We start from the raw sequence: 15,688 nt of genomic DNA on the forward strand, positions 1-15,688 counted from the left end.
TTCTGTGGTTGTCGGCCATGCGCTGTGGTCATGTGCTCAATGAGCAGCCTGCTACTGTGAGATCCGATGAGGATGAGCAGGCTTGGGGACATGCTGAGACCATGTGCAAGGCTGCACTGTTGAGCATCATCAATGATTCTCTGGTTGATGCCTACATACCACTCCCGACTGGCAGAGCTGTGTGGGAAGCCCTTGAGGCCCGGTACGGTCTTTCCGACGCCTGGTTCTAAGCTGTACATCATGGAGCAGTTCCATGACTACAAGATGGTTGATAACCGTCCTGTAGTCGAACAGGCTCATGAGATACAGGGACTGGTGAAGGAATTGGAGCTATACGGACTGTCCTCTCCCTGACAGGTTCGTGGCAGGGTGCATTATTGCTAAGCTGCCACCTTCCTGGACTGATTTTGCTACTACCTTGAAACACAAGAGGCAACAGTTTAGCATTGCTGAACTTGTTGGCACTCTTGATGTTGAGGACAAGGCAAGAGCAAAGGATGTTAAGGGAAAGAGCAAGGGCGGAATGGTGAGGCGACTACTAGTGCACATGTGGTGCAAAAGTTTCGTCCTAAGCCACAAAAGAAGAAGCCCCAGCAGGAGCTCAAGCAGAAATCCACTACCTTCTTCAAGAAAGGTAATAATAAGAAGATGGGATTAGACAAGGCAAAGATGAACTGCTTCACTTGTGGGAACACTGGGCACTTCTCTAGAGAGTGTCCTGAGGCTAAGTGGAAGCCTCCACCAAAGGCGAAGACAGTCAACACCATTGAGACTGATGCAGACTGCTTCTGGGTACGGTAATTTATCTGCATTTACAGTTTGTTCCTCACCTGATTGGTGGGTTGATACAGGTGCAAATATACATGTGTGTGGTGATAAGTCCTTGTTTTCTTTTTACCAGACCGAGAGGAGTGGAGCCTTGCTGATGGGGAATGGCGCGCGTGCTGGTGTTCATGGTGTTGGTACGGTGGATCTGAAGCTTACTTCGGGGAAGACCGTGCAACTCAAGAACGTGCATCATGTCCCCTCAATAAGGAAAAATCTTATTAGTGGCTCTCTGCTATGTCGAGACGGTTTTAAACTTGTGTTTGAGTCGAATAAATGTGTTATGTCAAAGTATGGAACCTTTGTTGGAAAAGGCTATGAGAGCGGAGGCTTGTTCCGCTTGTCTTTGGTTGATACTTTACCTCTTGCAGTGAATAATGTCGTTAATAACGTTAATGTTGAGATGAATGTTTGGCATTCTCGATTATGTCATGTTAATCTTGGTTGCATGTCCCGCTTAGCTGTTTGAATTTAATTCCTAAATTTGACGTTGTCAAAAGCTCCAAATGTCATACATGCGTTGAGGCAAAACAACCTCGCAAGCCTCACAAGGCAGCTGTGGCGAGAGAGTTGGCACCACTTGAACTCATCCATTCCGATATTTGTGAAATGAACGGAATTTTGACAAAAGGTGGTAAGAGATACTTCATAACGTTCATAGATGATTGCACTCGATATTGCTATGTGTACCTAATTAAAACAAAAGATGAGGCATTACATTATTTTAAACCTTTAAAGCTGAGGCTGAGAATCAACTTGAAAAGCACATCAAACGGTTGCGGTCCGATCGCGGGGGAGAATATTTCTCTAATGAATTTTCTGAGTTTTGCGCGGTGCACGGTATAATTCATGAGAGGACACCTCCATACTCACCACAATCCAATGGGATTGCTGAGAGAAAGAACCGTACTCTAACTGACTTGGTGAATGCCATGTTGGAGACAGCTGGTTTATCTAAGGAATGGTGGGGTGAGGCAATTTTAACTGCGAATCATGTCCTAAATAGAGTGCCCACAAAGAACAAAGAAATCACTCCATTTGAGGATTGGGAGAAAAAGAGATTAAATATTTCTTATCTTCGCGTTTGGGGTTGTTTGGCCAAAGTGAACGTGCCAATAAACAAAAAAGCGAAAGCTTGGACCAAAAACTGTAGATTGTGTTTTCTTAGGCTATGCCATTCATAGTGTGGGCTATCGGTTTTTAATAATAAATTCTAGTGCTCCTGATATGGCTGTTGGAACGGTCATGGAGTCTAGAGATGCCACGTTCTTTGAGAATGAATTTCCAATGAAAATAGGTGCATCTAGCATGTCCAGTCATAATCCTAGTTCCTGAACTTCATGAATCGAAATATACACGCTGATGATAACACCAATGAGCTTGAGCAAAATCCTGAGGAGGATGATAATACTGTCACTCGAAGGAGTAAGAGGCAAAGAGTTGCAAAATCCTTTAGAGAAGACTTTATTATATATCTCGTGGATGACACTCCCACAACCGTTTCTGAGGCATATTCCTCTTCCTGATTCTGACATGTGGAAGGAGGCAGTGCAAAGTGAGATGGACTCCATTATGTCCAATGGGACGTGGGAAGTGGTTGATCGTCCATTTGGTTGCAAACCTGTGGGCTGCAAATGGGTGTTTAAAAGGAAGCTGAGGCCTGATGGTACAATTGAGAAGTACAAAGCTAGGCTTGTTGCTAAGGGTTATACACAGAAGAAGGTGAAGATTACTTTGATACTTACTCACCTGTTGCTCGATTGACGACCATTCGTGTGTTGCTATCCCTGGCTGCCTCACATGGTTTTATCATTCATCAGATGGATGTTAAGACAGCCTTCCTAAATGGAGAGCTTGAGGAAGAGATCTACATGGATCAGCCTGATGGGTTTATTGTAAATGGTCAAGAGGGTAAAGTTTGTAAGTTATTGAAGTCCCTGTACGGCCTTAAAGCAAGCACCCAAGCAGTGGCATGAGAAGTTTGATAAAACCTTTAACATCAGCCGGCTTTGTTGTGAATGAAGCTGATAAATGTGTATATTATCGGTTTGGTGGTGGTGATGGTGTGATACTATGCCTATATGTGGATGATATATTAATATTTGGCAACAATCTAAATGTGATTAAAGAAGTAAAAGAATTTTTGTCGAGTAACTTTGAGATGAAAGACTTGGGAGAGGCTGATGTTATTCTCAACATTAAGCTTTCAAGGGAGGAAGGAAATGGTGGGGTAACTCTTATGCAATCTCACTATGTGGAAAAGGTCTTGAACCGATTTGGGTATAGTGAGTGTACGCCTGCTCCTACTCCGTACGATCCAAGTGTTCATTTGAGGAAAAATCACAGAATTGCAAGAGACCAATTGAGATATTCACAGATAATTGGTTCTCTTATGTACCTAGCTAGCGCAACCAGGCCTGATATCTCGTTCGCTGTAAGCAAACTGAGCCGGTTTGTGTCAAATCCGGGAGATACTCACTGGAATGCTCTTGAGAGAGTGCTACGCTATTTGAAAGGGACAATGAGTTACGGCATTCACTTTTCCGGGTATCCGAGGGTACTAGAGGGTTATTGTGATGCTAATTGGATTTCTGATGCGGATCAGTTGTATGCCACGAGTGGATATGTGTTCCTACTTGGAGGTGGTGCTGTTTCTTGGAAGTCTTGCAAGCAGACTATCTTAACGAAGTCTACAATGGAAGCAGAACTGACTGCATTGGATACCGCTAGTGCTGAGGTCAGAGTGGCTCCGTGATCTCCTGATGGATTTGCCGATTGTTGAGAAACCAATCCCGGCAATTTCCATGAACTGTGATAATCAAACTGTGATCACTAAGGTAAATAGTTCTAAGTGATAACATGAAGTCCACAAAGCATGTGAAGAGACGTTTGAAGACTGTCAGAAAACTGAGAAACTCCGGAGTAATTGCATTGGACTATGTCCATACATCAAATAATCTGGCAGATCAATTCACTAAGGGTCTGTCACGCAATGTGATAGAAGGTGCGTCGAGGGAACTGGGTTTGAGACCCACATAGAGCCATCAACAGTGGTAACCTATCCTATGTGATCGGAGATCCCGTGAATTAGGATGGCGAAACAAGCTGTTGATTGACTGAGGGAGAGACCCCTTAGATTATAGCTCAGTTTGTTGGAGATGCACCGTCTCTCCAATACTGTTAGGCAGGATGATTAAGTTCTTAATGTGATCCGAGCGGCTTGGTATAGCGGGGATGTTGTCCTACAGAACATCCTATAAGGAACACACCTATATGAGCTCGATTGCTAGTCACAATCTATGAGATGTGGGTAATCTCTAGATGCTCATGAAAAGGCCTCGAAGTGTGACTTATATGCTTCAAACAGAGGGAAGGCACTTGGCAGCCTAGTATCAGTTAAGAGGCTATGTGAAACTCATCTCGCACAAAACTGTCAATTCAAGGTTCTGTCCATTGTTCAGTTGTGGATGAGTGTAGCTAGCTTTCTAGATGGATGTTCAACTTAACAGTCTCCTATCGAAACACTGGTATATAAAAGGAATGTGGTTCTGAGAACTCCAAACTGCGTACCCTAGAGTTTGGTGGGGATTGTTAGATATTATGGGCTTGGCCCATTTATTTAATAACTCTATTAAACTCTATGGTCCGTACATGTGCATTAATGGTTTTATACCATATGGGAATTTAATCGAGAGGCGACTCTACTTAAATACTTGGTCATTGGCCGATCTGTTTGAGAAGAAAAAGTGGATCACCTGGATGCCACACGCGCGCGCGCGCGCCGCCGCCGCCGCCGCCCGGCCCGAGCCCGTGCCCGTGCGCGTGCGCGTGGGCTGTGGGCATGGCGTGGCGTGCGGGCGTGGCGAGGCGAGGCGAGGCAGGCAGGCGGCGGGCGGCGGCGAGCGAGCGGACTGGGCGGGCGAGGCCTTTATTTTTGAAACTGACGAATTGATAGGAATTGATTGGAGGAGTTTCTGGTAACTCCCGTGACTCCTGGCTCTCCGTCTTCCGTCTCTCCCACCGCAGAAGGGAGGTGTGACCCCTCGGTGCCGTCGGCTTCTCGTCTTCTGGCCTCTGCCTATAAAACAAATCCTCTCCCTCTCGGTTAAGCTCTCTTGGCGAAGTACACCACTTTCCAGCAGCGCAAGTTCTTCCCGTTCCACCTCCGGCGAGCACCAGAGATGGAAGAGTAGGCCTCCGGAATGCGTCTCCGTCGTGGGCTTCACCTGCTCGGGTGAAGACGGGCGATTACGTTTTTGGGGAGTGTCAGTGCTGGCACGACTACTCGCTGGTGAACCAGTAGCGGTGCTTCTTCACGGCGTCCTTGTCTGCACTGCATCGAGCGGGATGACTACAACAACAAAGCACCACCATGGCCTTTCCTGGTGCGAGCGGCTCCGCCGTAGGGTATAATCTTCTTCATCCCTCTTCTGAGTTTCATTATCAATATCATGATGTTCCTAGGCAATACTGCTTTCATATTCAACATGCTCTGTTTGGTTGATTTGGATGATTATGCTAGTACTGGTTTTCTGATTCCTTTTATTTTTGTGATCATCATGATCTTGATATTTGAGAACACATCTTTTATATTTATAATCATGTCTGTGATGCTTCAGCTATGTAAGACAATAGTTTCACATATGTTTTGGCTCTATAGTTTGTATTATCATCATGTTAACATTTGCCATGAATTGTTTCTGTCTTCTTATTCATGACTTTACTCTCCTTTTTGTTGCGTTATTTTTATGGATTAAAATAAATATGAAAATGCCTTATTTGTCAACATTAGTAACAACTACAAATCGTTTAGAAACAATGCTTCTCGACTTGCGTGGTTTTTTATGATGTTACCACGTATCTTGGTAAGGGCTAAAATTTTTGTATGAATTTTTAATGTGAGTTCTTTATGGATCTTGGTACTCGTTAATTTTTTCTATCTACTACCTAAAATATTCCTAAGGCTATCGTCTGCTCCGCCACCTCCGCCCCACCCCACGGAAAAAAACGGTATCGCTCGCCTCGCTCCGTGTTCGTTCCTGAATTTAACGTTACGAACATGGATTAGATTAGGAGTGGGTAAGAGAATGGAAAGAAATACGAGGGTTCTGATATAAAGATACGAGAGAGAAAGAAAAGGTGGGAGGGCCTTAATAGTTTTTAAAATAGATCGAGGTTCCTGATGCAAAATGTCCAGATCCAAGTGGGTCTCCTAGTGGGCTTCTTTTTTTTTTAACCTGGGCTGAATCCTTGCAATTGGGCCAGCTTTGTTGTGGGCTAGACCAAGCCCATGCAAGACTTTTTCCTTTTCTTCGTTTTTTTTCTTTTTCTATAAAAACAAAGATCTTGCAAAATTCAGTAAAATCATAGAAAAATCAGAAAAATACCAAACTAGTTTTGTTAGCTTCAATAAAAATGTGATCTATCCATAGATGTTATGAATCTTGTTGGGTTGTTCTTTGTCTATCAGTGTGTTAAATCATCCTTGCATATATTGCATGAATATAGGTTGGCGATGACCGAGAATGTGCCAAAGGCAGACCCGAAATACGTGGAGGTGCCCGAGAAGAACGAGAAGGATGTCCTCGTCATAGGTGTTCCTGAAGCCTTCACTAACTTTTCGTTGTCCGGTTCCTATCCAATGAAGCCATGGTGTATAACCCCTACTTTTTAGTACTTTTTTTCTTCCGTTGCAACGTACGGGCATATTCCAAACCCTGCATGACCACATGCAAACATGCACGGAAAAAAACACCCCTAGAGTCCGGATCGACTTCATGAAATAGAAATGTCACCAATACACTTTACACCAATAACATCAAGTACTATGGAAAAAATAAGCATACTTCACACGAATACCTAATACATGAGGACTCTCATGCCTTACATTTCTTTAGTTTGGATTTGGACTTTCACCATTACCAGGTGTAATCCCAGGGTAATACCTTTTTCCATTGGGTTCAATTTCAATTGCTAATTAGTTTTTTTTGAAAAAAAATCAGCAAAGCGTATCATGTATATCATCGAAAATCATGCAATGAGTTAATGGGTACTGAGAAAGAGGATCCATTGCCTGATGAAATATAAAATATAGGTCATAGGTGATAAAGATCATTAATTACAAAAGTATTAAAAAAAGTAAAATCAATTTTGTTAGGCTTCTATAAACTGGATCTATATGATATAGGTGATAAAGATTATGAAACAGGCTTTATGTTTTAATGTAATTAAATTCGTACATTTCTTAATTAATTTGTTCGTTTAAGTTGCAAGCCACGCTATGTGGGCTAAAATTTGTGATTGTCGTGCAACGCACGGCACGTATCTTGGTAAGGGCTAAATTTTTTTGTATGAATTTTTAATGTGAGTTCTTTATGGATCTTGGTAGTCGTTAATTTTTCTCTCTGGTTACAACACACGAACATATTTTGCTATAAAGATGATAAGTGTAAAAACAAGGAATAATAAGAGACCATGATTGTTTGAATCTTTAACTCCATAATAAGAAACAAAGTTTTTGACCACTAAATTATTTTTATTATTACATGTTCTGTATGTAATTCGGACTCATGATCTGTGCTAATATGAATTGAACAACTCACTCACCCGTGTACCAATAATACGAAGTCCAATTCCAAGACGTATTGGATCCCGTTATTGCAACGTGCTAATTTGAGTTGAACAACTCACTCACACGTCTAGCAATAATACAAAATCCTATTTTAAGATGTATCGATCCCATTGCAGCGTACGAGCATATTTGCTAGTAAAGTAAAGATTAAAAAGAAAGAAATAAAAAAATTGCAAAATAATTATTTGAAACAAACTCTAGTCCCTTCATCCCTTGTATAGGGGTGGGTCAGAAATAAGCATAATAACTAGTCACGGAGCACACAATCATTGTGCAATCTTCTATGGTCCGCTGCCTGCTTAGCCCTTTTTGATTGGGCTTTCTAACCTGCTTTTACTTCTATAAAAGTCAAAAGCCAACTAAAGAGTTAAAAAGCCATAACTGATTTAGCCTAAAAACAACTTTCTCTCTAGTACAAATCTAAAAACAGGTTTCTCCCCCACATTCAGCTGCTTTACAGGAAAGAAATTATCTTCCTGCCCCTTGTTATGGAAAGAAAACGGTTCGTTTTGTTTCCCGACCGACTCGTCTTCTTCCTCAGTCGCGAGCGAGCGCGCATCCAGGTCTCCAGCGACAGATAGCCTCTACCCCGGCCCCGGCGGCGGGCGCTGCCCCGACCGCGGAGCGCGGACCGCGACCCTCGACCTCGTCGCGCGGGGAGACCTAGGCGAGCTGCGACGAGCACGGCCGGCTGCCGCGCTCGACGGGAGAACCCGCGGCAGCGGCGGCGGCGGGTGCTCCTTGCTCCAGCAGGCGCAATTCCGGTTGGCCGCGACGCAACTTCAGGCCGGCCCTCCCTTCCGGTGGCACGAGCGGCGAAGTCCACCAGGTCCACAGCCGGCAGGTGCGCGAGACCGGCACGCCATGGTCACGAGATACGGAATGCCATCTCGTACCTTCTGCAGTTACGAGTCCTTTTTCTTTGAGAAAGATCCGATTCATCCTTCCTAATTTTGATCCGTGCTCATGGTCCTCGGCCCCATCCGTTCAATTGTCTATCGATCTGCAGCCTTGCCATCTCCGTCAACCTGCAGAGCGAGCGCGAGCTCCGCAGCTGCCGTGCCCTCCCTCTCTGGCTGGTGGCAGCGCAGCATGTGCAGCAGGCTTGAGTGTCTCCTCTCCCTCGAGCTCGCACACAGCATGGTGCCCGGCGCCGGCGGCCTCATCCAGATGAACAGGAGCATGCTGGAGAAGACGAGGAAGAGAGAAGTGCATGACATGCATGTGGGCCATGTAGGTCCACTGTCAACAGTATTTGTAAAAGCTATAGTTCAACCAAACGGTCTTCTGTTTTTTTCACGGTTGCTTTTCACGGCTACTTTTTCACAGCCCACGGCTAATAATCTCCGAAACCTAACTAGCGACGTACTCCGCTCCGGACTCAACCACAACCAGGGGTCGAATAATCAAATTAGGCTTCGTGTGTTGGGCCAGCCCAATCGTGTGGATCATAAGCCTTGTTTTGAAGTCCGGCACAACAGCCAAGGGAGAGTGTAGACGAAGGAATTCTCTATCCTGCTTAGGCCGTGCAAGCGACGCCGGCGCAGAGAGCGTGTGCTCGTCCACGTCCCGCCTTCGCCTCGCCAAAGTTGCACCAGCGCAAGGTGCAGGAACAGGTGCGATCGGTGGCAAGCAAGGCGGACAGGTCTGCGTATCAGCGACCGGAGGCACAACGCCGGACGGGGCCGGAGGCCTGGAAGCTCAAGATACGGACCTACGGTGCCTCCATGCAGTTTCAATTTCCTAGACTAGAGTAGGAACAGAATTGCACGAATATGAATTGTTGGATGGATGTAGATAAAAGTAAACATATGCATACTGAATGAAAGCCAAATCTGAACAGAGTTGGGAAAAAAAAACGAAACTTGTCGCGCGTGCATTCCCAGAAGTGCGTTGAATTGTCGTATTTGTGGCAAAAAATTGGCTGCAACCGTGCAACGCACGGGCACATATCTAGTCTAATTATTAAAAAAAGTAAAGAGCTAGCTATATGAAACGATCTTAGGAGCTCGTAGTCGGGTGCAAACATACACAGCAAAGGGCCAAGTTAGCTCAGGAAAAAAAGACTGCTAGGGATCAACGAAGGGCACGGAATATCCCTACCCTGGTCATACAAGAGGTATATACGTCAGAAGGAAGCAGTTGAAATCCCAGATGAAGACAACCCCCATACGCGGGCAGTTAAAAACCCAGCAGGCAGCACGCTGCAAGCAAATTCGCAACAAACGGGGCCGGATTCAGGAGAGGACCATGCATGCATGACACGCAATAAGGATGACCGAGGCGAAGAACAACGAGCGAGGATAGGGAAGGGAGGCCGCCGCGCAGCCAAGGGCTAGGAGGCCTAGCTAGAGTTTCTTTTTTCTGCATGCATTGGTGAGATATAATAGGCGACCGAGAGTTTAATTTGGAAGCCATCATCGTCTCTCGTCTTCGTGGTCGTTATCGGACGAAGCTAGCTAGCTGATCATTATGGAGTCGTCGGAGGACGACTTGCTAAGCCAGTTGCCCAGCGACGTCCTAGTTTCAATCCTGCAGAAGCTCCCCCTCCGTGACGCCGTCCGGGTCGGAGTCCTCTCCCGGCGATGGCGGTGTCTTCCAGCTCAGCTGCCGAGGATTGTCCTGGATATCACCAGCTTCTTGCCGGGCAATGTGGAGTTCCTCGACCTTGACGACGGTATCGACTATGATCTTGACATCTAAGAGGAGGAGGACGCCGTCTATGATAATGACCCTGACAGCGAAGGCACTAGTGCAGGACTGGGTTGCAGGCTCGGTTGGGAAACCCGCTCTAGTCCCGGTTTTCCAACCGGGACTGCTAACCCGGGACTAAAGGCCCGCTCTTTAGTCCTGAGCCATCCAACCAGGATTGCATGGGGGCCAACCGAGACTAAAGGGGCTCTAGGTCGAGCCCGAGGGCGACCACCTCCAGTCCGAGACTAAATATCCTCTTTTTCTTTTCTTTTCTTTTTACAGTTTCTTACCATTCAATTTGTTTTCTTCAAATAGTTTTCGTATACTTATTATATGCTATACTATTGTACATCATCCATAAATAAGAATGTAACTAATTAAGAACTTATATATTACAATGATCATCCCATTCATCAAGTTCATATAAACCATAATAATTTAAAATAAGTCATTACAATAAACTAGATGTTCAACCCCAAAGTTCAATTACACACCAAGTTCATGCAAGCGCAAGTAGATCACCACCAAGTTGACTACGTCGTATTATGTACTCGACAAAATGTAGGTCACCGATTTTGTATCCACAAATATTATTGACGTAGAGCAACACATTAGTAGTGCACTCTCACTTGCTTCAAAAGTACGAGCATAGGGTCTACTAATGATGGTAAGCGGTGGTCGAGAAGTCAGTGGGTCAGATGATCCCCTCTTAGTCATAATCAACTTTTCCTGAAATCCTTCCGTAGTAAGTGTTGGCCATTAATCAGCATATTTCCAATCAAATCCCAATGCATACATTGTCTGGTTTAGAATGGCTTCAAAGCTACAACCTGCATATGTTAAGTTATAGTCCTCAACCTGTAATTGTTGGCACAAAAAATGGATATGAGAACTAAGCTTTCGAATAACAACAAATTTGAATATAAGATATGAGTTCGACTTCGACTTTACCACATCATTTTGGTTGGTTCGAGCAATCCTTGCACAGAAGCCCGCAACATCATGATACGAGCCCACATCTATTGCTTGTATCATCATGGAGGATAGTGTAGGCAGAGTGTACCCAATATTCGCAAGCTTATTCAAACATGATTTAACAACATATATAATTGCAACTTTCTTCTCAGGTGCCTTTACTCCACCTCTCAGATTTGTACAACACCTGTACCCCTCCTAGCGGCGATGGGAAAAGCCAATTCGAGATTGGACCAATCGACCATTATCTACATCAAAGCTCTCAACATCCACTCTCTCAACCGTAAAATATGAAAGTGTCTCTTCATGCCAAATGATTTGGTCAATTATCTATGGTACATTAAAGAAACACACATATATACATATCAGAAAAATATATTGTATACAAACGTATTTAAGACATATTAATGTATGAAAACATATATCGCTGCTTACTATGCTAGGATGATTGATCGGTACATCCGACAAACTTGGTTCGAATCCCCAAGCAATACAATAGCCCCAACCTGGGATAATCGGTTCATGGAGACGTCCAGCTATCTCTTCTCACTAAAGTTAATATATAAAAAATCATATCACTGGAGTCAATATATGAATTCATACACCAAAATTCATATATTCATAAGAATTTCCCTATATATATCACTGAAGTCAATATTTTTCATATACCAAAATGCATATCACTAAAGTCTACATACCAAAATACATATCAAAATTCACTAAAGTATGTTAAGAAATAAATTGCAGTTGCCTGGAGTGCCACTTGGATATGTGCAATGTATATATATACTTGTGATGTATGTTCAACGCTCAGTTTCACATAATAGGAAGGGATGAGGCGAGGCGATCGAGGTCGAATACCTGGTGGCAGCAGTGAGGACGAGGTTGAAAACGAAGGCGCCGGTGGAGACGATGTCGAGGCCAGAGATGAAGGCGCTGGTGGAGACAAGGATGATGGAGCCGTCGCACGCGCCGGACACGAGGACGAGGTCGAGGTCGAGGTGTGGCAGAATCGCCTGAAATAACACACTTTCGAAGGCGCTCGTCTTTCACTAGACACTAAGCACCCCAACAGTGGGCTAAAATGGGTAGTTCCATCAAGCACACTCCAAGGAAGAACTCGAAACAATCCACATTTTACATCCATAATCCAATAATAAGTACGAGCTTACAATACTTAGTCCATTTCATACAATATAGAGTCTTAGAAATTATTTATTACAATACCAGAGTTCAGAGTGCGATAATTAAACAGTAGAAAATGTAATAATCATCTAGCTGAAACGATACGCGGATCCATATGTGCCCACCAAAAGAATCCTCTACACAAGAGCTAACTCCTCAAGCTGCACCTACAACAGGGTAAAACAAACCCTGAGTACACAATGTACTCGCAAGACTTATCCAACTAGTGGGAATAATTTCTCGAGTCTCAAGGATATGATAGGCAATATGGTCTGCTGGTTTCTTTTATTGGCGGAAAGCATTACTAATAGTGCGTCTTTAAGGTCAAGTTTTATTAGCAGTCATGATTACTTTATTAGCTAACCATTCTAGGTAAGCACATATTCTACCTTCAAGCAAGGGTTGAGCAATCAAAACTATTTTACTATCTTTTATATTCCAGTTCTTACTACGGTGCTAGACCATAGCCAAGTCTACCTTCTCACGGATACGGTGATTCGTGAACCAATGTATCCTATCTAGGTACCCCGGAACACACGCCTCACTTGTACCCTAGGCACAAACGAGACCAACCCATTCCACTCATGTCGAGGGGTCCAGGTCCCCGCCCAAACTTAGACTCCAAGCCCCCACACTTGAGAACCGGTCTTAGCATGGTGCTTAGACCTCCATCTTTCCCCGCCTCCAATCAGTTGGTCCAAAAAAGCCAGAACCCACGACAAGAGCGTAATAAGTCTTCCCGCTCCCATAAGCAAGTATGTGCTCAGGATAATAAGTCTGTGACCTGACTATGATCCACAGTAATGGACGGTCCTTAATTGACACGGACATGGAAAACGGTGTAACCAAGCTAAGCCCCGTGGTCGCGGGTCACAACTTGTTACGCCCACCAGTAACCCATACCCTATCCCTATCCGGTCTCCATTTTCTCTTCATCCTTTTATTATGAGAGTAATAATAATCATCTATTGTGAGCAGCGGTAGGTTAGTCACGCTACCGATGACCTAAGCATAACATCTACTTGAACCCGCACTAGTAGAACCCATAGGGGTAGATATATATATGCATGTGGTTTCCACAAAATCTTCTTGCAACGTAAATGCACAACACATATATATACGGTGGATATGAAAAATAGAGGTTATGCACTGGAGCTTGCCTTGGGTAGGCGCGTTGTCAGCTGAGTCAGTCAGTGGCGGCTCCGGGACCTCCTCCTACACGAGAATCTCCTCCTCGTACTCCTCAACGATCTCCTCGAACTCGTGATCGCCAGTGGTCACGATCTCTGCCGACTCATTCTCTATATGCATGCGATGACGACGATACAACAACTTAGTATTTAAGCAACAACAACTCTTAAGATAAGAATACGCATGTTAAGCTACTAAACTAGCTCTAATGACTAAGATACTAAGCTAACTATCATCTTCATCAAGCAAAGCGTTGTGTTCAACTAACAAGCACCTAGTTTCGCAATTCAATGGTATGCCTTTATTTCTATTAAAGATTTAATGTATATTCAAACAAAGAACATTTAACTACCCTAATGTTTAGTCTAGTCTAAGGCCATAAAAATTACAGTGAGCACATAATAATACAATGAAGCTATGGTAAAAATTTTAGGATTAAAGCTATCACCAATCTACCACAAAAATTCCTACAATAATTATCCTAATAATATTAAACACTTTCAAGTGATTTAATAGACCTTGGTACCAACACAGATATGTATGAACTAACTATACTAACAGGTAGATCATAATTTTAGGAGCCTAGCAAAATTAGTTTCACAATATTTTTGGACACCGATACAATTTTATATTAAGTCTACAAATTTAGCTTAGAAATTAAATTAGAAAAGCATTAACCAATTCCTTAGAAAAAGAAAAATGATTCCAGCCGTGCGGCCCATTTACGCGCGGCCCACGCGCGAGACGGCCCGCGGCGGGGGAAGCCCGCGTGATGGCACTTTTGCAAAAGAGACCTCGAGCCTACCCTGAATTACACCTAAACCCGCTACACTATTCCTATGTCTCTCTAAAGAATTCATTAAACCCCCTGGCTTTACTCGAATTTCCTTGCGCACGCCCTGACGACTCTGTGCACGACGACACAGCGGGTGGTGGCACGAGGCGGTTACGCCGGCCACCAGAGGCCTGCGCAGGCCCAGCTGATGGGCCGACCTCCATGTACAGCCCTAGTGCCTATACTAAGCAGCGGTGAGATGAAGCGGGACGCACCGGAGCGGGCGGCAACGGTGCGTGGTCGTCCGCAACGGCGGCATAGCCGTTTCGGAGAGCTACGGTGCTAACAGAGCAATAGAGGTAGCGGAGAAGCATCAGGGGCTCACCATAAACCTAGCTGAGGTGATGGTTCGGTTGAAGACTACCTGAGTAGGGCTGGCCACATGCGACCAAACGGTGCGGCGATGCACCGCGGCAGACACGGCTGGGTTAGCGGCGCTGGGGTGGCGGTAACGGTAAGTCTAAGGCACACAGAAGGAAGAGGAGTTCTAGGCTACGCTAGTAGTGCAGCCGATGGCTCTAGGTGGTTGGCTGGAGGGCTGCCATTGGCACTTGCCGATCACGACCTTATCGGCCTGGTGGCGAGGAAACGCCCAAATTGGAGCTTGGCCGAGCGCAATTCAAGGCAGGGTGGGGATGGACGATCAGGCGACTTAATGGTGGAGCATGAGACATGACGAATCAAGTTGAGGTGACCTCTCCAAGCCAAATTGGTGAGCGGGGTCAGCCGGTCGGGATGGCAGAGAAGGGAGGGGGTAGGTTAGAGCTCGACTCGTCCTTGCCTTGGTGGGGCGCAAATGGGCCATTAGTGCGGCACACATGCAACAGCTATGGACAAAATGTGCGCATCCACGATCGGGCATGGCATGTGCGGCCGTAGTGCCATAAATGGTGAGGCGACAGCATCGGCAACGGGGCAAGGCCACACGCGTGGTGGCGAGCAGGACAACAGCAGCGTCGTAGCATGAGTCAAGGAGGACAGCGGCAGCAGCAGTGCATCAATGGATGAGGCAGCCACATGGTAGGGCGGCAACGGGCAAGGGGGCGTAGGGCCCTGCTGCTGGCCGTGCAGGTGGCCCGCGGCCAGCAGCGGGCGCTACGGCTAGAGACGACCAGGCCATGGCCAAGCCAAGGGAGGCCCTAGCCCACCAGCGCGCTGCCACGTGCGCGCGTGGCTCAGCCGAGCATGGGCACGGCGAGCACTAGAACGCGGTGACCACGCACTCTAGGCCGAGCGACCAGAAACTAATTTTAAAGCATCTGCAAAAATTAAACTACTGGAGTTGAAATTAAATCGCCTTCACTATGCTAAAGAGGGCCTATTAGACTACCAACCGAAGCTAAAACATGACA

At 45.3% G+C, this 15,688-nt stretch overlaps 1 protein-coding gene across 1 annotated transcript in view; it reads left to right on the plus strand.

The window, feature by feature from the left end:
- The first annotated feature begins 2,210 nt into the window (after window positions 1-2,210).
- The window catches only part of LOC136472428 (glucose-6-phosphate isomerase, cytosolic-like), a 52,700-nt gene continuing 39,222 nt past the window's right edge, over window positions 2,211-15,688 (plus strand). Inside the window, exon 1 of the mRNA XM_066470134.1 lies at window positions 2,211-2,223. The gene's annotated coding sequence lies outside the window, so the exon portion shown is untranslated. The remainder of the gene's footprint in view (window positions 2,224-15,688) is intronic.

Source organism: Miscanthus floridulus, chromosome 8 (assembly GCF_019320115.1).
Source record: "Miscanthus floridulus cultivar M001 chromosome 8, ASM1932011v1, whole genome shotgun sequence".
Taxonomy (NCBI): Eukaryota; Viridiplantae; Streptophyta; class Magnoliopsida; order Poales; family Poaceae; genus Miscanthus; species Miscanthus floridulus.